Below are 26,465 nucleotides of genomic sequence, written 5' to 3'. Positions count from 1 at the left end.
CCCAGCCCCATTTGCCCTGCAACCCCCCCCCCCATATAAGGATGAAGATGATGATGATGATGATGATGATGATAATAATAATAATAATAATAATTATTATTATTATTATTATAAATGTGCTTCAGACTGTGTTCCAACACCCAGCTCTGTTGTGGGTGGATCACTTTCTTTATGATAAGTCCATCACAAAAGCCACTTCCATATTTTTCCACTGTTGCCATTGCTAATTGCAACTCCCTGCATTTGCACTTCACCACTCCCCAATACTATATTTTCTTTCTCCTTTCACTCTTGTCCCTCTACTTAAATGTGCTGTAGGGTAGCTGAATGGCACAGCAGAATGATCACTGGTCCTGAGGCCTAGAAGTCCTGAGCCCACATACCACCCCTAAGGCCCAGCAACCACCTGGTCCTGTAGTCCTGAACAGGCCATCCAAACCCAGTCCCTTGCAAGCAGTAAAAAAGAAAATGTGTTATATCTGACCACTCTCCCCCATGGTCCACCCTCTCCTCCATCACTTACATCCTCCCCCTTCCCCCTGACCCCTTCTTTCCTTCTTACTCTAGATGTCTATACCCATTGAGTATATGTGCTGTTTCTTCTCTGAGCCACCTCTGATGAGAGTGAAGGTTCCCTCATTCCCTATCAATGCAATAGTTCATTGTAATAAAAAATCTTATCATATGAAATATCGTAGCCTACTCTACCTCTCCTTTCTCTTACTCCCATTACATTTCGCTTCTAGCCATTGTCTCCATTCTTACAACATATTATATCTTCAAATTCAGTTCTCTCCTGTGCTTCAACTATAAAAGCTCCTTCTACCTGCTCTATTAAATGAGAAGTTTCTTATGAGTATTATCAATATCATTTTTCTAAATAGGAATACATGTAGTTCATCATCATTAAGTCCCTCATATTTTATCCTTCTCCTCCACTCTATATGCTTCGCCTGAATCCTGTATTTGAAGAGCGAACTTTCTGTTCAGCTCTGGCCATTTTAGCAGGAACATTTGAAATTCCCCTGGTTCATTGAAAGTCCATCTTTTTTCCTCGAAGAGGATATTCAGTTTTGCTGGGTAGTTCATTCTAGGTTGCATTCTGAGCTCTTTTGCCTTCCAGAATATTATGTTCTGAGCCCTACAAGCCTTTAATGTAGTTGCTGCTAAGTCCTGTGGGATCCTGACTGCAACTCCATGATATATGAATTGTGTCCTTCTGGCTGCTTGTAACATTTTCTCTTTGACTTGGGAGTTCTGGAACTTGGCTATAATATTCCTGGGGGTTGTTTTTCTGTGGGGGATCTCTTTCTGGGGAGATTGGTGGATTCTCTTAATTTCTATTTTACCCTGTTCTTCTAGGATATCTGGGCAATTTTCCTGTAGGAATTCTTTAAAAATGACATCAAGGCTCTTTTCTTGATCATGACTTTCAGGTATCCCAATAATTTTTAAATTATCTTTCCTGAATCTGTTTTCCATATCAGTTGTTTTTCAATGAGATGTTTCACATTTTCTTCCAATTTTTCATTCTTTTGGTATTGAATTAGTGTTTCTTGATTTCTCATAAAATCAGCAGCCTCCCTCATTTCCATTCTTACTTCTGAAAAATTTTTTTTTCCTCAGAGAGCTTTCTTATCTCCTTCTGTATCTGGCCAATTCTGCTTTTTAAAGCATTCTTCTCCTCAATAACTTTTTGAACTGTTTTATCCATTTGACCTATGATGGTTTTTAACATGTTATTTTCTTCAGCATTGTTTTGAATCTCCTTGACTAATCTGTTGACTTCTTTTTTATGTTTTTCCTGCATCTCTCTCATTTCTTTTCCCAATTTTTCTTCTATCTTCCTCACTTGATTTTCAAAATCTTTTTTTTGAGCTCTGTCATAACCTGAGCCCAATTTCTGTTTTTCTTACAGTCTTGAGATGCAGGAGCTTGTACTTCCTCATCTTCAGATTGAGTATTTTGATCCTTCTTGGGATCATAGACAATGTATTTATCAATAGTGTTTCTCTTTTTTCTCTGTTTACTCATTTCCCTTGTCTGTACCTGGTCTTTGGGTGCTTCCTGAGCTTTTGAGTATTATTGGGACACCCGTCGCCACAAGACTCTCAGTATATGAAGCTCTGGCTTCCCTCCTGGTCTATGAATGACCACAAGTACACCCCTCTGCCACGGGGCTGAAATGGGGGGTGTCCTGCTGTTCTATGGGGTGGGGCTTAGACTGTGATCAGTATCTGAATGTGTTCAGAGCCCAGGGATAGAGGAAAAATCTCAGAAGTCTCTCTCAACTCCCCTCCCTTTGGTAATATGAGCACGAAAGGCTCAGTTTCCTGGGGGCTCCTGCTTACGTTTCCTGTATCTGGGCTGCTGTGGCCAACCTGCTCCTTGTGTACCCCAAGGACTGGGTTTCACAAGCTCTCTCTGTCAGAGGTCTCCCCTCTAATCTTCCAAGTTGTGCCCGGTGCTCCCCAGGTGTATGTCAGGAAATTGCCCCTGCTGCCCTGAGCCGTGGCTCCCAGGCACCCTGGGGCTGCCTCCTGGAGGCTGAAGTTCTTTCACTCTGGCGGGCTACCCCTCTAATCCCGTGGAGTGGAACCTTTCCACTATTTTCCATGTTACCTTGGGCTGGAGAATTGCCTCACTGGATCCCTCTGTGGGTTCTGTCTTTTGAAAATTTAGTTAGAGTCCATATTTTATGAGTTTTGAGAGAGAGCACCTTAAAGAGGCTCTTCTCCTGACATCATCTTGGCTCCACCAATCACAAACACTATCTTGATCATCTGTCCCAACTGCCAAAGTCACAAGAGTCCTGGGATGACAGCAGTTAAAACACACTGGTCCTGCTTCTAGCTCAGCTCCATAGACATCATCCAGGGAAGAAACTCCTGTGGAGAAGAGTTAGTTTGCCCCATCAAATACCAACCAATTATCATTCCCAGCAATGAGAAACCAGCCTAGCTGAAGAATCATGGTCTTGATCATACTGAGAGAGGGATAGCAGACAGCATGTTTCTCAGAAAAGTCAACTCACCTCAGACTTTCAGGGAGATAGCCTATAATCCTGAATCCAAGAATATTTGCAGGAGTAATACCTCTAACCCTGTACAACAATTATCATTCTGGAATACTATTCCTGAAGTACAGTAACTGGCCCTTCAGAGCTCTGGAATACCCAGAAAAGAACGTGTGTTTTTTCCCTACCAAAATCCTTGGCACTGCAAAGCTTCAACATTAGAAAGTGATGATTCCATCAATGGCAATGATATTAAGGAAGAGACATTTCCATCAGTTTTACTTCTGTATCCTAAGGATTATGAGTTGCTTCCATCTAACTCACAATTGAAATCTGTTTTATATTTTCTGTCCTTAATATTTTTCCTTTGATCTCAAAGAATACAATGATATTAGGGAGTTGAAGCCATGACATCCACATGAATTGGATTTCAATGAAGACACGGTCTGTTCTAAGTCACCAGTCTCACTTGCTCCTTGGGAGTCATCTTGGTCCAGTGACCAAATATGAATCAAGCTGACTGGAGATGGCCTTGAATGCAAGACAATCTGCGTTTGTCCAAGGTCACACAGATAGTCAGAGTCTAAGAATGGATTTGAACTCAGGTCCTCCTGGCTTCAGAGCTGGCACTCTAACCCCTGCACCATCTAGCTGCCCTTGTCTTTAATGAGAACTGGGGTTCCTTGAGAACAGGAGCTATCTTCCCTTTTTATTTGTATTTTTAGCACTTCACTTATTTAATACATAGTAAGCACTTAATAAATGTTTCATTCAGTTACAACAGAAACAAATTTTTATAATATTCTCATTAATTAGGGCAAAATAAGGAATTCACAATAACTTGTTTTTCTCAAGTAATTTATGTCAGTGACATCAGTTTTTCCTCAACAACCTAGAATATTAGATGAAATGTTAAGAGAAAAATGCAAAATGATTCAGTTTCATTTTTTAAAAAAGACTTCAAGTAGAAGATGTAAAATATTGATATTTTCTTTATTCAAATATTGAGATATTATATATGTACTATATATATATTCATATATATATGTTTTCATTAAATGTTCAACTGATTCAAAAACTGATATTTATCTTAGAAATATGTATGACAACTTTGTCTATTTCATTGGTCTATTGATAGTAATAAGGCAGAGTACTTGTTTCTATTATTGATTTTTTGATTAGACAGAAAGTTTTAGAAAGTTGAGAAAATCATCTTCCAAATTCAATGACATTTATACAAAATTTTAAAAAGTTCTACATTTTCTTAATAATTAAACTTGTTAAAATATTTGCTAGTACCCTTTTTGTTTTTCTAAAGTAGGTGCTTATTGAGTAAGACAGATTGACTTAGTAGGTAGAGCACTAGATTTAACATATGGAAGATGAGTTCAAATCTTTCCTCAGGTACTCATTAACTGTATTATTATGGGCTAGACATCTTCCCTCTCAGTCTGAGCTTTCTTTCAGTAAAATAGGGGTAATAATAACATTTACCCAAAGAATTTTCATGATGAACAAATGAGATAATTTATATAAAATGTTTTTTGAAATCAAAGTGTTAATAATAATAATAATAATAATAATAATAATAATAATAATAATAATAATAATAATAATAATGTATTGTCCTTTCTTGAAGGAGACCACAACATCAGGGAGGTGATGACATGAAAAACACATGAAGTGGATTTGAGTGAGGGGTGCTGTGCTAAGTCACCAGTTTCATTTTCTCCTCCAGAGTCATTTGGGTTCAGTGACCAGATATGAATCAGTCTGACCAGAGATGGCTCTGGGTTTGAGACAATCAGCTAGTTAGTGTCAATTGTCTGATACTGGATTCAAACTCTGGTCCTCCTGACTCCAAAGTCAGTGTTCTATACAGTGCACCATCTAACCTCCCTAAAATCAAAATATTAATAAAATGACACATCATATGTTTCTTAACTGAATTTATTTCATTAATTAAAAAAAACCTAGACTATATTTGGCAATAAGACTTTTAAAATTGTATTATTATGTCATAATTAATCTTTAAATCAGGAATGATATTGGTTTTCTAAAATGGAAAAATATTTCATAGCACATGTACAACAAGAGGAAAATTTCTTGTGAACTATTATATAATTCCATTTTGTCTTTAAGGAAAAATGCTATTTATCCTTTAAGATATATTTAGGTTATACACAAATCATGAAAATATCCCAGACTAGGTTCTAATTGAGAAATCGATGGAAAAGCTACTTCCCCCTCCAGAGATTTACTGACAATGTGACTGTGTTCTAGCCAGGAATAGTGATTTGGAACATTGCAAAGAGAGGTCACAATCATGGCGAAAAGTGACTCCAGATCTAACAAAGAAAGGCCTGACCTTGTAGAGGGTGAAAAAATAGGTGCCAACTAGTAGTTCTGTTATCTACTACCTACTTCTGAGGTTTAGATTGAGGATTTTTTTTTCTCCTAGCCTAGTAGTTGGATTTCTAAGGTAAGAAGCACTCATGGCTTAAAGATTTGTACTAAGCAAGGAACAAATTCAACACTAAGCAGTGGCTGCATACCCTTGGAGTGGTTCAACATCTTAGTGTTAGCTTCCAGTCCAGTCTGAAGTCTGTAGTGGAATAACCAGGCTAGGATTCCCAGAGTAAAAGAATCTGCAATTCTATAATTCTAGATCAATACTGTTTTCTGGCTGGTTGAGAGTGGCTGGAGTCCAGCAACTAGAACTCTAATGTGGAGCAAGACCACTGACTTATTGCTCAGACTAGGCTCAGTTCCACGATCTATGGAGCTCAGACTTGAAAGGCAGAGTGGGGATTCAGAATACTTTAGGAGTACTGAAGGCTAGAAAGTTCTTGGACTCAGGTACCCATGAGATCCTGGAATGAAACAGTAGTCAATACACTGAGAAAATAACAGTTTAAGACACCAGGCTAAACATTTTACAAACATTTAATTTTATTCTCATCATAGCTCTGTGTATAGATGTCATTATTGTCCTCATTTTATAGCTGAGGAAAATGCGACAGAGTGGGATTAATTAGTTTGCTGTGGGATTATATAGGTAGAAAATATATGTGATCTAATTTGAAGTTAGCTTGTCCTAACTCAAAGCCCATTATTCTATCCACTGAATGTAGCTTCTTCTAGAAATGCTTAAGACCTAAAACACAGAAAATGAGGAATGACTAAAAAAGCATTCAAAACTAAAGCCTTGAGCCTGGGCCCAAGTTCAAATAAAATTTATGGAAAAGATGAAACAAGAGTTTATAAAAAGTCAGTTTATGTATTTATTGAGAAGTGAGTATTAGATGGGAAAATGGAAAATAAATAAGAGCTATAAAGGAAGAACTTGAATGAAAATAACTTGTTATCAGAAATATAAAACTTTTCAAAAACCCTTGAAAATTAGACTAGGTCAAATAGATGATGTTAATTAAAAATATTAAAACAGTCAAAAGCCTGGAAAATTTTTTAATCTCATTGCAAAAACAATTGAGTTGGAAAACAGATTGAGGATAGGTATTTAGCCAGGATCAAGAAAACATCAAAGAAACTTGTTTAAGACTCTTAGAATGAGAGCATAATGGAATAGCAAGAATTCACTGGTTACCTCCTGACACAAAATTCCCAGATAAAAATTCTCAGGAATATTATATCCCAAATCAAGAACTTCCAAGTTAAATAAATATTAATGCAGATAGCCAAAAAAGAAAGAACTTAAGCACTAAGAAGACACAATCAGGATAATAAAATATTTAGAAGTAACTAATATGGAAATCTTTAAGAATGAATTCAGGATATGTCATTACAAGGAGTCACAGGATATTAATTTAGACCAAGAATGTAATAGTATTGAGGAAAATTTAGACCTTTAAAAATTGAGGAATTCCAAGTCTTCTTGTTCAAAGAAAGACCAGAATTGCATAGCAGTTTTAGATAGAGACCATGAGAAAAGATCTGTTATCTTTTGAATATCTCAAAAGAATAATGGAAAGGGAAGAGAATACATTTCAGGGAGAAGGGGAAGAAGGAGGAAGATTGGGAGAAATTATCTCACCTAATCAGAGTGTGCAACATCAATATAAATGAGGAAAAAGGGACAGAGGAAGTGTTAAAAATTTGAACCTTACTCTCAGCTGAACTGGTCAAAGAAAAGAATACAAACATACTTACTCAAAAGGGAAATGAGAGAGGAGAAGAAAGAGGGTGAAATGAGAGGAAGGGTAGATAAATGGAGGAATTATTTAATATTAATAGCAACTCTTTTGTGGTGGCAAAATATTGAAAACTGTGTGTTCCATCAATTGAGGATCGGCTGAACAAATTATGGTATATAAATTAATGGATTTATTTTTAAAGTATTAAATTTAAACTATTAAATAAATAATTCATTTAAATTATTATTTTACAAGAAATGATAATGGAGATGGTTGCACAGAACCATGAGAAAAACTGGATGGGTTGAGGCAAAGTAAAGTGAATGCAACTAGAGGGCAGCTAAGTGGTATAGTGGATAGAGCACTGGTCTTGGAATCAGGAGGATGGGAGTTCAAATCCCACCTTGGCACTTGATATTTACTAGCTGTGTGATCTTGGGAAAGTCACTTAACCCTGATTGCCTTGAATCCAGGGCCATCTCCAGTTGTTCAGATTCATATTTGGCCACTGAACTCAGATGGTTCTGGAGGAGTGAGACTGGTGACTTAGCATAGTACTCTCTTACTCAAATCCAATTTATGTGCTTGTTATGACATTACCTCCCTAATGTTGTGCCCTTCTTCAAGAATGAAAGACAAACATTAGAGTGTAACTAAGACAACAGTTTATACAGTAACAATTGTGATTTAGGAACTTTGATCCACAAAAAGATCACTTGTAATCTCAAAGAATTCATGATTCAATATGCTGCTCACCTTAAAATAGAGATGAAGGGCTAAAATACAGAGACATTTTCTGCCTATCAAAAAAAGATGTAGATATATATGCACATAATGAAAGCACATATACATGAGTGCCCATACATATACAATACAGACAGAAATATGTGTACATACACTTGAAAACAAAATATTCCTCTATGTGTGAAGACATATGTATATGGATACATGCAGATATATCTTATATATATACATGTATACAATACATATATAATAGGTTATTATTATTAGTTGGTAAACTCCTTGAGGGATGGGTTTGTCTTTTGTTTCTTTTTGTATCCTCAATACTGTACCTGACACATAGGAAGTGTTTTATAAATGTTTATTTATTGATATGCATGCATTTATGCATATATATTTATAGAGATAAGTGCAGATGGCTTATGCATCTATATAATATCTATAGCTATAGCTATATACATATATATTATATAAAAATCCACAAATTACAAGCAAATTTATAAACTTCTAATAAAGAAAAGTTTTGTGCAAAACCTTGGAGAACTTGTGTAATTTACCATGCCCATTACACAGTACTTATAGATCAAGACAGGTCTTATAAGGCAAGTCATTTTGGACTAGGATCATAAATTTAGCTATAAAGAATAGAGCAACTCTAGTCAAGAAATATCTAAAAGTACTTCTGAACTTGGAGTTCTTCCCTTTGATTGGAATGGATGAAGATAATGAGCTCTTCCCAGAACTTCTATTTAAGAAGGGTCATCTCTTCATTTCTCACCTGGCTTCACTCCTCTGAATTTCATTGTACACTAAAAGCAGGTACTTTCTCCATCTTATCAACATTGTTTTGTATGCTGCCTTCTAATAGGCTGTAAGCTCCTTAAGGGCAAGGAAGATGTTTCTTTCTTTTTCTTTTTCTTTTTTTAAATTCCAAGCACCTAGCATAGTGTCTTGACCACAGTAAGTATTGGATAAATATTGTTGACTGACTAGTAGTTAAAATTCTGAACTAATTTCATCTTCAAGCTAGAACACTGAGTTAGAGAAAAGTAGAGATATCTGACTGGAGTGAAGGATTTAGGAAATAGGGAAACCCTTCCTGATGTAAACATTATGCAACATCTTAGGAATTTGTTTTCTTAGCTCTCAGCTTCATGATGAGTAGGGGTTCTTTGTGAAGTGTGGCATATGAAAATACATAGGAAAGTGTAGGCAATTTATTTTTTCCTGAATAGTTTTATTTCACAAGGGATATTCCCTTGTGAAGAGAATATTAGGGAATAATATGAAGGGAATAATATGTGGAGACTCATATTAGAGAAAATTATCTGTACCTATGTAACTTTATGAGTGGATATACTGATCAGAGTTGGGTAAAGCTGCAGTAATTAAATTTAATTGAGAAAACAGTTAATATTTAATACACAAGGCATTGAATTAGTTCTGAGATTGCAAAAATAAGCATTTCTGCTCTCAATAAAATCTGTTCATTCTATGAAGGGATAAAACATGTTCACAAATAAGTAAATGTAAGACAAATTAAAGAGGAAGAGAAAACTCATACAAAGGGGTCACTTTTCCCAACTTAAAGTAAGTCCTTCAGATTCCATTCAAAACCAATCTTTTACAAATCCATCTCTATGCTTTTACCTTTATTAGTCAGTCAGGCGATACAGTTAGTTCAAAACAAAGTTACTTAGTTAAATAGAAGAGTAAATAAACTATTTAAAAATATTACCTTAGAAACCTTGGAGCACAGTCCTGAATGTATGCAATGTCCAGAATAGAGATGAATAAGCAGTGTATGTTAAGAGGCACATATATGACTAGGGCATATGCATGGAGAAACACATAGAAAAATAAACATATTTATCCAGGCATACATTTAAATTACTAAAGCATTACCTTCTGACGATCCCATTCCTACTAGGTCTGTTCCTATGTTTTTCAATGAGCATTGTTTTCATACAATTTCTATTGGACATATTTTCTCTGCTGAGTTCTATCAGACACATTGTCTTAACCATTATCTTTTTTTTCTGTTCTTGTTCTACTATGCCCAAGGTAAATGCTTATACTGTCAGGTCTTTCTCCACAGGACAGCTCATAATGGAACTTCTCTGTACTCCATCTTATGACTTCTGGCTAGAACATTAGCTTCAATAAGAGAAGACTGGGCCCTGTTGTAATCTTTGAAGGTCCATGGTATTTGTTTTAGTTCTTTTAGAGAAAGAACTTATCAGTAAAACATTGAACATAGTATTGGCAATATTAAAATGATGATCAACAGTGAAAGACTTAGATACTTTGGTCAAGACAATGATCTAAGACAGTTAAAGGACCTATCATGAAAATTGTTATCCACCTCCAGAAAGAGAAATTGATGAGCTCTGAGTGCAGATTGAAACATATTTTTAACCATTATTTTTTGTTTATGTGTGTATGTGTATTTGCAACAGGGGTAATCTGGAAATGTTTTTCATGCTTACTTTCTCAAAGGGTAGAAGAGAGGCAGAAGGGATGAAGATAAATTTGGAACTCAATTTTTAAAAAAAAAATTAGTGCTAAAATTTTTTACATGTGATTTGGAAATATTCAATGAAATATATAGATATGTAGATAGATAGATAGATAGATAGATAAATAACTAGATAAAATTCCTATAATTAAGTCTGAAATTACCTATGGGTACATAAAACTTGGAGTTTAATGAATATTATTTTACTATATTGACTACATATAAATTTTCTACTGATAACATGAGATTTAAAATTTTTTTTTAAAAAAATCTCTTTTGCTAATTATTATGTTTCTGGAATTGGAATCACCAAAAACTTTTAAATAACCTTACATTTCAAAAGAATTAATAAAAGTTCAGTAATTTCCATTTATAAACTAAAACTTAAATCCTATTACACTGGCATTGCTTCTACCTAGAATAAATTATATCTGGGTCATCAAACTAGTTACAAAGATCCCAAACTACTCTTAATCATGGAATCCCTATAAGGTGCATGATAAATATTTACTGCTATAGAGGGATACATCTTTCTTCCTCAAGAACTGGGTAAGGCCTTTCACATACCTTAATCCAGGAATTTATGAACACAACCAATTCTTTCAAGGAATATCATTTCTTCTGCATGAATTCACAATCACTATAGTAACGCAGAGACAAGTTGTCCTCCTTAATGTTGCTAGAAAGTAAGAGACAATTTTACACTATTCTTCCTCAATCCCTTTATGAGAAGCTGTTAAAACCAATCTGGATGACAGGAGACCTATAATTTTCCACAGAAAATATGGAGTTCTTGTAAAAGAGCTAAAACTTTGTGTCTTGGCTTATTTGGTTCAAGGTTTAGAATAAGGGAAAATCAATGAAAATCAACCAATACTATGCCTAAAATCAGTCCATCTTCATTAGGAAAATCTTCCTGTAGGCAAGAACTAAGAAACTATTGGATTATATCATCCTTCTCCTTTTTAGGGTTGCATTAATTTGTTGATGAAATAGTTTCTTCCCAGAAACAATCAAGACCATTATGAGAAAACTATTGCTTCAAGAGTCCATTCAACAATGTGTCTGTTCTGAGAATAGAAAAAACACAATAGATATGATAGTGACATTCTGAATATTAGACCTCTGTCCCATGGAATGGGCACCTAGACCAGAGACAATGGTACACAGGGAACCATGAAGAAAGATTAGTTCTGTGAAATATTTTTGCTGTATGCTGGGATAAAATGATACAATAGCAATGCCATATATCGCAAATAAGTATCAACTACAATAAGGTTAAATTTCTTGCCTTGAGATGGGAAAAAGGAAGAACAATAAAATAAATTTGCCAATTGGATTATACCAACAGCTTACATCCTATACCAAGATAAGATCAAAATGGGTGCAGGATTTAGACATAAAAGACAATATTATAAGAAACTGGGGAGAACAAGAAATAGTTTACCTGTCAGATCTATGGAAAGAGGAGAAATTTATGAACAAGGAAGAACTAGTGAGCATTATTAAAAAAACAGCATGGATAATTTTGATCACATTAAATTAAAAAGGTTTTGTACAGACAAAACTATTCTAATAAAGTGCAAAAGAAATCTAGTGAACTGGGAAATTATTTTTACATTTTATGTTTTAGAGCACTCATTTCTTCAATATATAGATAACTGAGTCAAATTTATAAAAAAAAACTAAGTCATCCCCCAATTGACAAATGGTCAAAGGATATGCAAAGGCAATTTTCAGATGAGGAAATCAAAGCTATCTATAGACATATGAATAATTGCTCCAAATCATTATTGATTAGAGATATACAAATTAAAGCATCTCTGAGTTGCCACCTCATACCTCTCAGATTGACCAATATGACTAGAAGGGATAATTATCAATGTTAGAAGGGATGTCGGAAATATGGAACACTAATGCACCGTTGGTGTTGTGAATTGTTCCAACCTTTGTAAAGAGCAAGTTGTAATTCTACACAAAGGGCAATAAAAATGTGCATACCCTTTGATCCAGCAATACCACTCCTGGGTCTATATCCTGAAGAGATCATGAAAAATGATTAAAAAACCCACATGCACCAAAATATTCATAGCAGCTCTGTTTGTGGTAAAGAATTGGAAATCAAGGGGATGTACATCAATTTGGGAATGGCTGGACAAAGTGAGGTATATGTATGTGATGGAACACTATTGTTCAATTGGAAATGGGGATGGATAGACTTTTATGTCTGGAAAAACCTACATGAATTGATACTGAATGAGATGAGCAGAGCCAGAAGAATATTGTGCACCTTAACAACAATATGGGGTGATTATCAACCTTGATAGACATGTGAACAGGGACAATTTTAGGGGATCTGTGTTAGAGAATACCATCTGAATCCAGTGAAGGAATTTTGGAGTTTAAAGCCAAAGATTATTATCTTCAATTTTTATAAAGTTGTCTTATGTATTATAAAATTTTGTTATCTCTAATATTTTCTTTCTTCCTTAAGGATATGTTTATATGTTTTTTTTCTCTCAATGCATTCAATTTTGATCTATGTATCTCTCTGAAACAAATGTAAGGACTATATCAGATTGCCTTCTTTTGGGGAAAGGGGGGAGGGAAAGGAGGAAAGGAGAAAAATTGTAAAATTCAAAACCTTGACAAAATGATTGGGGTAGAAACAACTATTGTATAGAATTGGAAAAGAAATAAAATATTTATATAATCAAAAAAAAGAAAGAAGAAAGGGAGAGAGAGAGAGAGAAATTAAGTAAATGCAATTAAAGCTAAAATGCATCATAGTGTAGAGAAAATGGTATTAGATTTGGTGAGGACACTGGTGAGTTAGGACCATTCTAATCTTGGTACAATTAGCTCCAATTCTGAATCCAGATTTTGTTCTTTCCAGAAACCACCCGATTATGAGTTGGATCCCACATTATCTTAAAGGCAGAGGAAGAAGAAAAAGTTCTAAACTTGACTTAAGGTGAAGGAAGAAAGGTCAAAATATCTGTCAAGTAGAATATAAAAATTTTAATTGCTGGAAAATGAGGGGAGAAAAGAGGAAGAGAATGTACAGAGTGCCTGAACTTGCAGCAAGGACACTAAGAGTTCCAAAAGTGCCTGGGTCCTTAGGCAAAAGAGCTACTTAAATATCTTATTTCTAACACAGAGGAAAGTAGTAATGGAACAGGAATCACTTAGTAGTAGAGTTCACCCTGTTACAAATGAATATTATCTGTGAATAATATTTATATTTTATCAATAAGATGAAATGCACAGACACTTAGACAACATAATAGAGTGGAATGACCACTGACTGTGGAGTTATAAGACCTAAGGTCAAATCCTGACTCTGGGCTTCCTACAGACATACATTGAGCAGGCCATGACATTTAATCTCTCTGGGTCATATGTTCTTCATTTATCACATGAGGAGCAAAACCTGATTTGCCTTCCATCTCTAGATCCATGATTCTTCCATGTAGTCAGAAGCATCTATAGTTCCCCCGAATGTGCCATATTTGACTGTAACTTTCTTTTTGCCTTAGGGAGAGGAAGTTTAAAGAAAAATTGATTCCATCTCTCTTCATCAGAGATTTATTTAATGCATGGCTCTGCATCATTAATGAGGTAATGAGATAAGGAAACAAATGAAAGTAGCTGACTTGAGATAATCAGTGTGCTTGCAGTAGCAATATGTCCCAAGAGTTTGTATTCCACTTGAATAGCTCACTAGAGCTGGTAAACTCAAGGACTCACCTGAATTTACCTTTAAGGACAATGGTAATTGGTCAATGTGACAGTAGGGTGAAGTACAATGACCTGGCCTTCTTTACCTACTTTTTATTTTGACCTCTAACTTAATTTACCTGTGAATTAAAAAAAAAAAGAATCATGAGAATATGTTCCTCTGCAGATAACCCTTGTGGAGCTGGGGATGAGAATGGATTGAGGTCTGTGTGAAAATTTCTTGAGCTAGGTTTAGAGGACACAAACTTATTATCGGAAATTCAATAGGTGGTAAAAGAAAATTTTTAAATCTCAAGTCAGATCCAAATTATCTGAAACAAAGGATTTCAGATGCTTTAAAAAAAGTCAAATGATTAGATCTTTGATCTCATCTTGGGGTGTTCTTTTGACTTTTGTTTGCTGCATATCTGGGTGAATGACTTGAAGCAGTTTTTTTTAGATCTATAGAGGAAATTATATCACACTATTTTGAGTCCTGATTTAATCAATGGTGTTTCCAAAACTTAATTAAAGTTTAATTTAATTTATGTGTTTTAGATTTCTTATCAAGCCTTCACAGTTACCACAATAGTCTTCGGGCACAGAATCCTTGTTGCATATCATTCTGGTTTATATTCTTTTACCTTTCTTTACCTCATGAAATGGACATTTGGTTTCTCTTTGATTTAATTTGTCATCGTTGTTATTTTCATCTATTCTTTCACCATTATCACTGTTATTAGCATTTACATCAATATATACATTTAGTTAAATGAGCCAAAGCATGAAAATAGACATAATAAATCCCCCAAACCTAGTCAAGGAATAAGTAAACATTGAGCAAGATTAATTACTCATTCATCTCAGTATGTTCTCTCTAGTTTTTTTTTAGTGTCAACCTTAAAAATATCAATAATGTGCCTCTTTGTAAACTGTAGTTCTGTTACTCATTAGAAATTTAAAAAAAAATTGCTATGACAGTGAAGCAGTTAAAGGAAGTATGAAGAAATTATTGTAGTTTCAGCAGGAAAAGAAGAAATGAGATTGAAAATTAAATTTAGTTGCTTGTAAATAGTTGCTTGAGGACTTGGAAAACTTCTATTTCCATTAGGGATTTGTAGGAAAATGTTAGTTGCCAAGAGAGAACACCTATAGGAGATACAAATAGTGATGGTTAATGACTCCCAGATGAATAGTACCAGGTAGCAAATGATAAGTTCTGCTACTACGTACATTTATGACTGCATTGAAAGTTGACATTAACTTGTCATGACAAATACACACTCTTTTTTGGTTCATAAAAGAACAAATGTTTCATGAAAAGAAATTTAGGGAGCATTGCTGGTAAAAATAAAAACAAACAAAACCCCACAAAAACAGAGGATTTCAAGGACACAGGTAATTTATGCAAAGGTTATCTACCTCAAAGATAGAAAAAGAACAATTTGGGAGAGAGATGAAGAAGAATGAATCTGAGGATAGCATTTGAGCTCTCTGTCTCTCTATATTTCTGTCTCTGTCTCTATCTCTGTCTCTCTCTCTCTCTCTCTCTCCCTCTCTCTCTCTCTCTTTCTCTCTCTCTCAATTTCTCCCCCCAAACACAAACTCATTCTCTATCACCCACACATATTTATGTGGCTGTATAGTTCTGGTTTCAACATGCAATTATTATCATTAAGCCAAATAATATCATCAATCCTTAAATATTATGAATATGAAGAATTCAAAGAAGATGAGGAAGATTGGGAGGAACCAAGAAGCATATGGACAATTTACATGATACCAGAAAACATAAAGTAAAACAATACTAAAAATTGCATAAGTCAAATCAATGCAGACTTATTTTTTCAGAGAATTGTCAAATATTTCTTCTACCTGTCAGTAGAGCAATGGTAGACCAGAGATACAGAATAAGTACATATTCACACTTTATGATCTTCTTTGAATTGTTAGAAGTTCTATTGTTGAAGGGATCATTAGGAATCAATAATTATGTGAAAAGTGAAGGCATCAACAAAACTTTTAAAAGAATTGAAAATGTGTAGATAAAATAAATAAAAATAAAAGGATAAAAATGTGCTTTCATCTCATGTTAAAAGATATATTCAGATGAAAAAATACTCATAAGAAGAAGTGCAGGCAACATTTTGATCCAATAATACTACAACTATTGGGTTTGTATCCTAAAGAAAGCACAAAAAAGGGAAAAAAATACCCAGATGCATAAGAATATTCATAGCAGCTATTTTCATGGTGGTAAAGATTTGGAAATTGAGGGAATGCATATCAATTGGGAGTTAATTAAATCAATTGTGTCATATGAATATACTTGAATATTATTGCTCTATAAAAAACAATGGACAGACAAATTTCAGAAAAAAACACGGAAAGACTTATATGAGTTGTTGTTGAATGAGCACTTAAATAACAACACTGTGTGATGATCAACTATGATATACTAAGCTCTTCTCAGCAATACAATGATCAAAGGCAATTTTTAAAGGACCACGATGGAATATATATCAACAGAAAGAACTATAGAATCTGAATGCAGATGAAAGCATATTGTTTTCACCTTTTTTAATTTTGTCTTTTGCTTTTCCCTTCTTATGGCTTTTTGCTTTTTGTTTTGAATCTTCTTTCACAATATGACTGATATGGAAATATTTTTATCACAATTGTACAACCTAGAGCAGATTATTTACTATTTTAGGGTGGGGAAAGTAAAGGATTGAGAGGGATAAAACTCTACATATAATTGAAAAATGAAATGAATATGTTTATTAAAAGGAACATAGGGACAATATTTGGTTAAAGATCTTTGATCAGAATTGGGAGAGTGATTTCTATTTTTCAAATGAAGAGCAACTGGCAAAAATTCATCTTGTCTTGGCAAAGAGAAATCTAGGAGAATTGTTCTGAACTTGATCTAGACTAATAACTGAGGCCTGGCCACTAAACTGGAAGTTGTTGAAAATCTTATGGATAGAGGAGGTTTTGGGAAACAACTACTCTAATTTCATGTTCATGTAAGGAAAGAAAAAATATTGTTTGATCAACAGTCTGCATTTTGGATTAATGACTTTCAAATTTTTAGAGAAAAGATAGGTAAGATCCAATGGCATTAAATTCTACAGTGAAATTGACTCAATAACAAAGGAAAATTATCAAGATTTCTATTTCAGAGAGATTGTAAACAGAAATGATGCTTATAAGGAAAATGTAGATTTTTCTAAAGAGACTGATGTACTCTCCCCTCTTCTCACCAGGAGTTCATTGACTGTTAGACTTTCAAAAAATATATTTTTAGGGTTTTTTTGCAAGGCATTAGGGTTAAGAGGCTTGACCAAGGCCACACAGCTAGGTAATTATTAAGTGTCTGAGGTCGGATTTGAACTTAGGTACTCTTGACTCCAGGGCTGGTGCTCTATCCACTGTACCACCTAGCTGCCCCAATTTTATTTAATTTTTTAAAAAAAATTCCTGTATTTTCAAGTTATGAAATTTCCTTCCAGCCTCTCTTTCCATCCTTCTCCCCTCAGTAGCAAACAGTCAGGTTAGCATTGTACATACATATTTTAATAAACATACTTCTGCTTAGTAATTTTCAGTAAGAGGAATTAGGATTAAGGGAAAGCAATAAATAAGGCATAAATTTTGTAAAGTGTTCATCAGATTATGAGAGGCTTTTTTGCATGTGTTTTGATTTGTTTTTCTGTCTCTGAATGGATATAATATAGTCTATCATCAGTGTCCTTGCTCTCTGGACTGCTGAGAGGAGTTGCTTCCATCAACGTTGTTCATCTCATAATGTTGCTGGTGATGTGTACATTGTTTTCTTGGTTCTACACCCTTAGCTCAGCATCAGATCCCATAAGTCATTCCATGCTTCTCTAGAGTCTGATCATTTCTGGTTTCTTATAGAACAATAGTATTCCATAGTATTCATGTACCATGACTTGTCTATCTTTTCCCCAATTGATGAGCATCCCCTCAATTTCCAATTCTTTGCCACAACAAAAAGAGTTGCTATGAATATTTTGGAATGTGTAGGATGCTTCCATTTTTAATGACTTCTTATGGATTTAGACCTAGAATTGGAATTGCTGGGTCAAAGGGTATGAACAGTTTTATAGATCTTTGGGCATAGTTTCATATTGCTCACCAGAAAGTTGGATCTTTTCACAACTCTGCTAGCAGTGCATCAATGCCCCAATCCTCCCACAACCTCTCCAATATTGATCATTTTCCCTTTTTCTCATTTTGGCCAATCTGTTAGGTGTGAGATGATACCTCATTATTGTTTTAATTTGCATTTCTCTAATCAATAATGATTTGGAGCTTTTACATATATATATATATATATATATATATATATACATATATACTTTAATTTCTTCATTTGAAAACTGTTCATTTCCTTTGACCATTTATCAATTGAGGAAAATATATAAATTTTGCAGGTTTTTTCATAACAATTATTTTTATAGTAGTAAATAAGAAGAATATGCAAGAAATAGTACAAATATCTAGCTTTTTAAGGAAAAAATGACAAAGTCTTTATCTTTTCCTTGGTGGACATGATAGAGATGTGAGCTAGAAAATAACACAATTAAATAAGTTAAGAAATGGTGGAGTAATCAATATAAATGAGTAAATATTGGTAGAACCCTGTATTTTGCTGGGAATTCTCCAGTGGCCAGATTTAGGGAACCTACTCTTAAATGAATGAATGAATGAATGAATGAATGGTAGGTTCTAGATTTATTTCCTCAACCAACATACTTATTAGCAAGTCAGGGCTCCAGAACAATTCCTCTGGCCTAAACAAGTCTCAGAGAAAGCTTACCAGTTTTGAAATTGCATCTTATTATAACCCCCCCCCCAATTTAATTCTTCTCCCACAGTGTTAGATAACCATGAATAAGAAATAGGAACTAAGATTGTAAAGGGAAATATGAAAGCCTTTAGCAAAATTGCCTCCAGAGTCTGTGCTAAAATGGAGAAGCCAGATAGGCCCCAATAAATGACTAAGTCTGCAAGTTACAGATAAACTCCAGACAAGTACAGTAAAAACAGAAAAAATGTTAATAAGGCATTCCTAAAGTAGCTTTGATAACTTTCAGATGATGTTGATATTACCAACAAACCAACCATGTGGTATGGATAGGAGTTAGGTCAATGCTTCCCTGCAAGATCTCTTTTAGAATAAGACACTAAAACCCCATCCCTCCTTTACTCCTCCAATTGCTAAGGATTCATGCTGTCTGAGTACTCCTAACTATGAGGAACACTGCCTCCCCAATTCACTCTTCCATCAGCCCCCCTCTTCACTTATCTTCTTCCCATTTATCTTTCTTGTAGAATAAGATAAATTTCTATATAATAACTGACTATATTTTATTCTTTCTTCTAGCAAGGTCTGATGAGAGTAAGATTTGTGTGTTGTATGCTATTCCCCATTATCCCTTCCACAGAATATGTTCTGTCAATAAGCACTGATGAACTGAATGTAAAACACAGCATATTTTTTCTTTTAGTTTTCTTTCACCCTTCTTTTTGGAAAATGATAAATGTGAAACTATGTTTGCATATCTTCATAATATATTGTGTATTGTATTTCTTGCCTCAATTAAGTGGGGGAGGATTTAAAGCATCAGGGAGATTTTGAAACTGAAAATAAAAATAAAAAAACCAAAAATGGTAAAAACTTACTATATTTTCACAGATGTCCAAGAGATAAACAAAGAAGAAAATCCAAAACACCTAATAAGCAAATTTTCAAAGAAAAACATCACTTATCTGTAAGATGATCAATTTCTAGAAGCATCACCTCTCAATTTCTTTATTTAAAATAAAAATATTATTGAAAATAAAATTTTAGAGTTGGAAAATAAAAGCTTTGGAAGAAAGACTTAGAGAATTTACCAAATTAGTTATAAAACCTTTCAAAAGTAATAGTTTCCTCCCTAAAAATGACTCCATTAGACAAAAAAAAGAAATATTACAACAAAATGAGCATAACTAAAAAAAAATGAGAGAAAATGTAAGGTGTCTCAAATCCTAAATGATGGACCTTGAATACTTATCATTGAAAAATAATTTAGGAATCAATGGATGGAAAACCTTAAAAAAATAATATTTAATTATTCTATTAGAAACCAGGAGGTATGGGAATTCAGGGAAGCATGGAAGGATTTGCATGAACTGATGCTGAGCAAGATGAGCAGAACCAGAAAAACATTATACACCCTAACAGCAACATGGGGGTGATAATCAACCTTGATGGACTTTGTCATTACATCAGTGCAACAATCAGGGACAATTTTGGGCTATTTGTGATGGAGAATACCATATGTATCCAGAGAAAGAATTGTGGAGTTTGAACAAAGACCAAAGACTATTACCTTCAATTTAGGGGAAAAAACTCATTATCTTATTATGTAACTTTGCTATTTCTTATACTTTATTTTTCTTCCTTAAGGATATGATTTCTCTCTCATCACATTCAACTTAGATCAATGTATATCATGGAAACAATGTAAAGCCTAACAGACTGCCTTCTGTGGGGGGTGGGGGGAGGGAAGCAAGAATAGGGGAAAAATTGTAAAACTCAGAATAAATAAAATCTTTCTTAAAATAATTAATAGTTAATAAACTTGGTTGTCTTATTTGGGGAAATCATGAAAGAAAACTATTCATTACTCTTAGAAGTTAAAGTGAAAGGAGGCTATTAGGTGGCACAGTGAATAGAGCACCGGCCCAGTTATCAGGAGGACCTGAGTTCAAATGTGAGCTCAGACACATAATAATTACCTATCTATGTAATCTTGGTAAGTCACTTAGCCCCATTGCCTTGCAAAAAAAAATTCCTAAAAAAAGGTGAAAATAAAATCCACCAGCTGTCTCCACAAAGAAACATCCAAAATAATAATTCTCAGAAGCAACATAACCAAACGTGTAGAACTAAGAGGTCACAGTTGGTAGGAAAAAAAAAAACGGGACTAGAAGTAGCCTGAAAGAGTTTAGGTATTGGTGAGACACACTTAGAATCACATGAGATTTCAGGAGCTGCAACAATACAGAGTGAAGAGCATGTAATTCAATATTCCAAAGTATGGTTCAAGAAAGAATAATTTATCCAGGAAAATGTAAATATTCCATTGTGAAGAAAAAAACAAATCTTTAACAAAACAGGAAATTTTTTAATGGATAGAGCAGATATGAGTTAAAATTTTGAAATATGAACATGAAATTCAAAGAAAAAATGGTAAATGCCAATGAGTAGTCAGAAAGGGGTTCTATTATTTTCCAATTGGTTGTGTGGACAGGACAAAATAAAATCATCAAAGATTTTAAAAAGTTCAGATAGAGAAGATATTAGTCAAAGAAATAAGTGCAACTTTAAAGAAACTCCCATATGACATAACTTCTTAGTAGAACTTGTTTTTCCACTGAATATTTTATTTGAACTATTTTTCAGATTATTTTCTTAGCTTGCAATAGCACAAACTGTAAGATACGTTATTGTATAATTTTAAACTAACTTCCTTAGAAAAAATGTATTGATGTCAAATGCTGCTGCTCCAGACACTTGTGAGCTGTATGATCCTGGACATTCACTTAATATCTCTTAATCTCAATTTCTTTTCTTTTTGTTAAATTTATTTTGATTTCAATTCACTGAGCAACTTATTTTCAAAATGCTTATTCATAACACATCAAAGGCTTGCTATGAAGTACAAATGATATAATATATGTAAAACATAATAAAATTTAAAGTGATTATATAAATATAATAATAATAAATTGAGTACAGAAAATTTTTGTCTTTATCAATATGTAAAGTTTCCCCTAGTTTTGTAATTTTATGTTTTCTCTGCATTTTATTTATGTAATCAAGCCTGCTGCATCTGCATGACTCTCATCATTGAAGGAGAGAATGATTTTTTGATTCCTTATTGAGGGGTAAGATCTTGTGGGGGAAAATACTCTTTCCTTATTGCTTCTAAGTATTCAGAGAGGACATACATCATTACAGATTTTTTTCAGGGAGAGATCTCTGGGTTGAAAGAATCCCTTTGGGAAGAGACAGACATGGGGTGAAGCAGTTGCTTTTATAAGTTTCTAGTCTCAATATAAACAAAGTAGAATTTGTCCTTGCCAAAAACAGAAAAGTGATAAATGGTAGAGTCAAAATTCAAACCTCTGTCCTCTGATTTTAAATTCATTTCTCTCTGTCTCTCTGTTTCTGTCTGATTGTCTGTCTCATCAATATTTTTGAAATAGGCAGATTTAATTATAGTTTAGTATCCCTTCTCTGAGATTGCTTTACGTCCCCATCTGAGAAAAAAGTAGAATGGGCCAGTCTTGTGACTCCAATCTTCCCCCTTTCAGGCAAGAAACAAAATCTCCATTGAAGTGGGATGATAAAACTCCAGAAATGTCCATATCTTCCTGTGAACCATATTTAGACAAACAACTGTGGACATAAAATCAATCTTCATGTGTAACACACAGATATAGGAAGATCTATGGTGTGGAAGAGGGTGGTGAAGAGTATTCTTTCCAATAAGAATAAAAACACAAAAAAATTAAATTCATTATTTTGGAATGCTGTTAATTCATATTATATCAGTAAACTTGGTATAGTTGCAAGCAGTTACTTAGTAGCCTTGATGAAGCTATATAGCATCTGGGATCCTGAACTTCCTCAAATATAAATGAAAACATTGAATTAAATGATCTCTAAAATTTATTTAAGCATTAGAAGCTTTTACATATTATAAAATGTTATTCATATTTTAACTACTAAGAAGATTAAGATCAAAGTTGCTTTTTCCTTCTTCACAAGCATATTTCTTATTCATAAGTTCATTCTCTTTGAATTCACTTGGTTTACTAAAATTAGAGAAAAACCAATAAATGATCATTTTTCCACTAATACTTGAGTTAAACATACCTGTTAATCAAAAATTGATGTGCAAAAATATATTATTATGAAAAATTTCTTTACAAACAATTAAGGGAAGAATTAAAACAGTATTTTCCTGAGTTCATGATCTTTGTTGTTGATCTAAAGAACATTATTCTTCTACTTTAATAACCCCAGAACTCCAGGGACTATTATGAAATTGTGACTTACATTTTAGACTCTAAAACTTTAATTGGACTACATTAAATCTGTACTCCACAATCATCCCATATTTACTCGACTTTGCTCCTTCAGTTATTATTATAGATCTATACATATATTTGAAGGAGGTCCTGGCTTTGGTTGCTCCTCTTGGCAGGGATAAATGTGGAAAGAGTAGATCAAGGGGCTCTTTAGGGATAGAGCAGCCTAGAAGAGAGCTATGATAGTACTATGGGTACAGCAAGAGGATAACATGAGGCTCCTGGGCTCCTGGGCTCCTGGGAGGGTGGATAAAGGATCTTCCAGTATACCAAAGAGGAGTGTTATAGAAAACATACTCACATACATACACACACATCACACACATGTAATGCATGTACACACATGTATATACATATGTGTGGGTATGTGTATATATGTATATGATTTACGTATGTAATGGAAAGAGGTGGAAGTGGATTTAGAGTCAGACAGTATGGTTTAACATTTTTCCACTTTCTAACTGCATGACCTTCAGTCACTTAAAATATTTGCACTTCATTTTCCCTATTTGAAAAATAATAGGGTTAGATTGGATGTTTGAATGTTTCCTCAAGGTTAGAGGGATAAGGGGATTTAGTGAAGGGAACTATTTGCCTAGGAAATTGATTCTGTTGTTTAGGTTTCTCATTACTTCAAGTACTTTAAACTCAATGCTGTCTTAACATTATTTTGCAACATAGTGAAAAGATAAGAGAATAAGAAGTTGGATTCAGTATGCTTCTGTAGTGTCAGAATCAAACTTCATCGTCAGGATTTTGTCCAGATATTGGCAAGAAACTTTCATGACACTGATCATTACTTGGCTTGATACTTGGCATGCAAGCTATAGTTTGGAAGTATTTAACATATACCTTTTCTTAAGGAAAAATAAAAATCAAGTAAGAAGAAAAAAAAATTGAACAATTTTAAATAGAAAAAAGAAACTCAAACTTACCTGCTAATTATTTATAAGCTTTGAGAACAAATGCAGAACAACATGTTTCAGGTTTTAATGAGCCCTCAGATATGATAAATAATTCAAGATATTTATCATTCCCATGGTATGATAAGCATCTCTAATAAAATCTGCCAGAATAGTATTAGCATTTCTTGTCTTGGAGATTCTTTAAAGATATTTTTTATCTAATATTTACCATAATGTACTCGTTTGAACACAAGATGCTGCTATTATCATAAAATGCACAACCTGGTCTGTGAGGCAGGTTTATGATCATTGATATTTATCCTCCTCTGAGGAAAAGCATTTTAGCACATCATAAAGAAAGAAAGAAAAATGAAGGATTAAATATGACAGCACAGGACCTTCTGCTGTTTTTTCTAATCTCTCTCACCTCATATGCTCTGGAATAGTCTGATCATGGAAAAGAAGAAGAGCAAGATATCCTAGGAATTGCAGAAATAGGAAATGAAAATTGTACAAAAATGCTGTGTAAACAGGTAGTAAAATTGTGAACTAGGTGAAATTTCTTTTATCATTTTTTAACCCCTTCATTGGACCATTTTATTTAGTGAAATGACCCTCCTTCTAGGTGAAACAGTGGATAGAGTGTGGGGTCTGACGTCAGGAAGACCTGGGTTCAAATCTAAACTCCAATGCTTACAAATTCGATGACCCTGAGCAAACCACTGACCCCTTTTTACTTCAGTTTCCTCATTTGCAAAATGAGCTGGAGAATGAAATAATGATTTACTCTAGTTTCTTTACCACGAAAATCCAAAATAGTTTCCTAAAGAGTCAGACATGACTGAAGAACAACAAAACCCCTCCTTCCACAATCCTTATCCTCTTGTTTCCTGGGACTAGCACTGTCAATTGAGCTGGCCCTAGAATTGCAGTGCAAATCAAGTTTAAAATTGTTAACTTTTACATAACAGTGAAAACTTGCAAATATGCTCTGGACAACTATGGTGAGGTAGGTAATGCAAGTATTGCTCAAAGTGACACAGAAAACCCCAGTCTTATCCCCAAATTTTTAATTTTTATTTATTCATTCATTCATTCATTTATCCATTTATCTATTTATTTATTTATTTGTTTATTTATTCTTTATTTATTTATTAGCTTTTCATCCATAAACACATGCATATTTTTAAGGTACAACATTTCTTTCCACCCTCCCTTCCCTCCCCCTCAGGTAGTGAACAGTCAGGTTAGGATTGTACATACATATTTTTGACAAACATGTTTACAGATGAGTTATTTTTCTGTAGGAGAGGTATTAGGAATAAGGGGAAGAGATACATAAGGTATAATTTTTATAAATTGTTCATCAGATGCTGAGAGGTTATTTTCGTTTTGTTTGTTTTTCTTTAGTTGGTCTAATAAAGTTGTCCTAGCTCTCTGAACTGCGGAGAGGAGTTGCTTCCATTAAAGTTTATCATCTCAAAATGTTGTTGTTAATGTGCACATTGTTCACTTGGCTCTGCTTCATTTGCAGAGCATCATATCCTGTAAGTCATTTCATGCTTCCCTAGAGTCCGACCACTTATGATTTCTTTTTCTTTTCTTTTCTTTTCTTTTCTTTTCTTTTCTTTTCTTTTCTTTTCTTTTCTTTTCTTTTCTTTTCTTTTCTTTTCTTTTCTTTTCTTTTCTTTTCTTTTCTTTTCTTTTCTTTCCTTTTCTTTTCTTTCCTTTTCTTTCCTTTTCTTTTCTTTTCTTTTCTTTCCTTTTCTTTTCTTTTCTTTTCTTTTCTTTCCTTTTCTTTTCTTTTCTTTTCTTTTCTTTTTCTTTTTCTTTTTTTTTAAGAATTTTGGAAGGCAAATGAGGTTAAGTGGCTTGCCGAAGGCCACATAGCTAGGTAATTATTAAGTGTCTGAGGCTGGATTTGAACTGAGGTACTCCTGACTTCAGGGCTGTTGTTTTATCCACTCTGCCACCTAGCCACCCCCACTTATGATTTCTTATAGAATAAATTTCCATAGTATTCATGTGCCATAACCTTTCTCCAATTGCTGGGCATTCCCTCAGTTTCCAATTCTTTGCCACTACAAAAAGGCTGCTATGAATATTTTGGAATATGTAGGACTTTTCTCATTTTTTTATGATTTTTTCTGGATATAGACCTAGAATTTGAATTTCTGGGTCAAAAGGAATGAGCAGTTTTATTGCTTTATGGGCATAATTCCATAATGCTCTCC

This window comes from Macrotis lagotis, chromosome X (genome assembly GCF_037893015.1).
Source record: "Macrotis lagotis isolate mMagLag1 chromosome X, bilby.v1.9.chrom.fasta, whole genome shotgun sequence".
NCBI classification, from domain to species: domain Eukaryota; kingdom Metazoa; phylum Chordata; class Mammalia; order Peramelemorphia; family Peramelidae; genus Macrotis; species Macrotis lagotis.
This window is presented reverse-complemented; position numbering follows the sequence as displayed.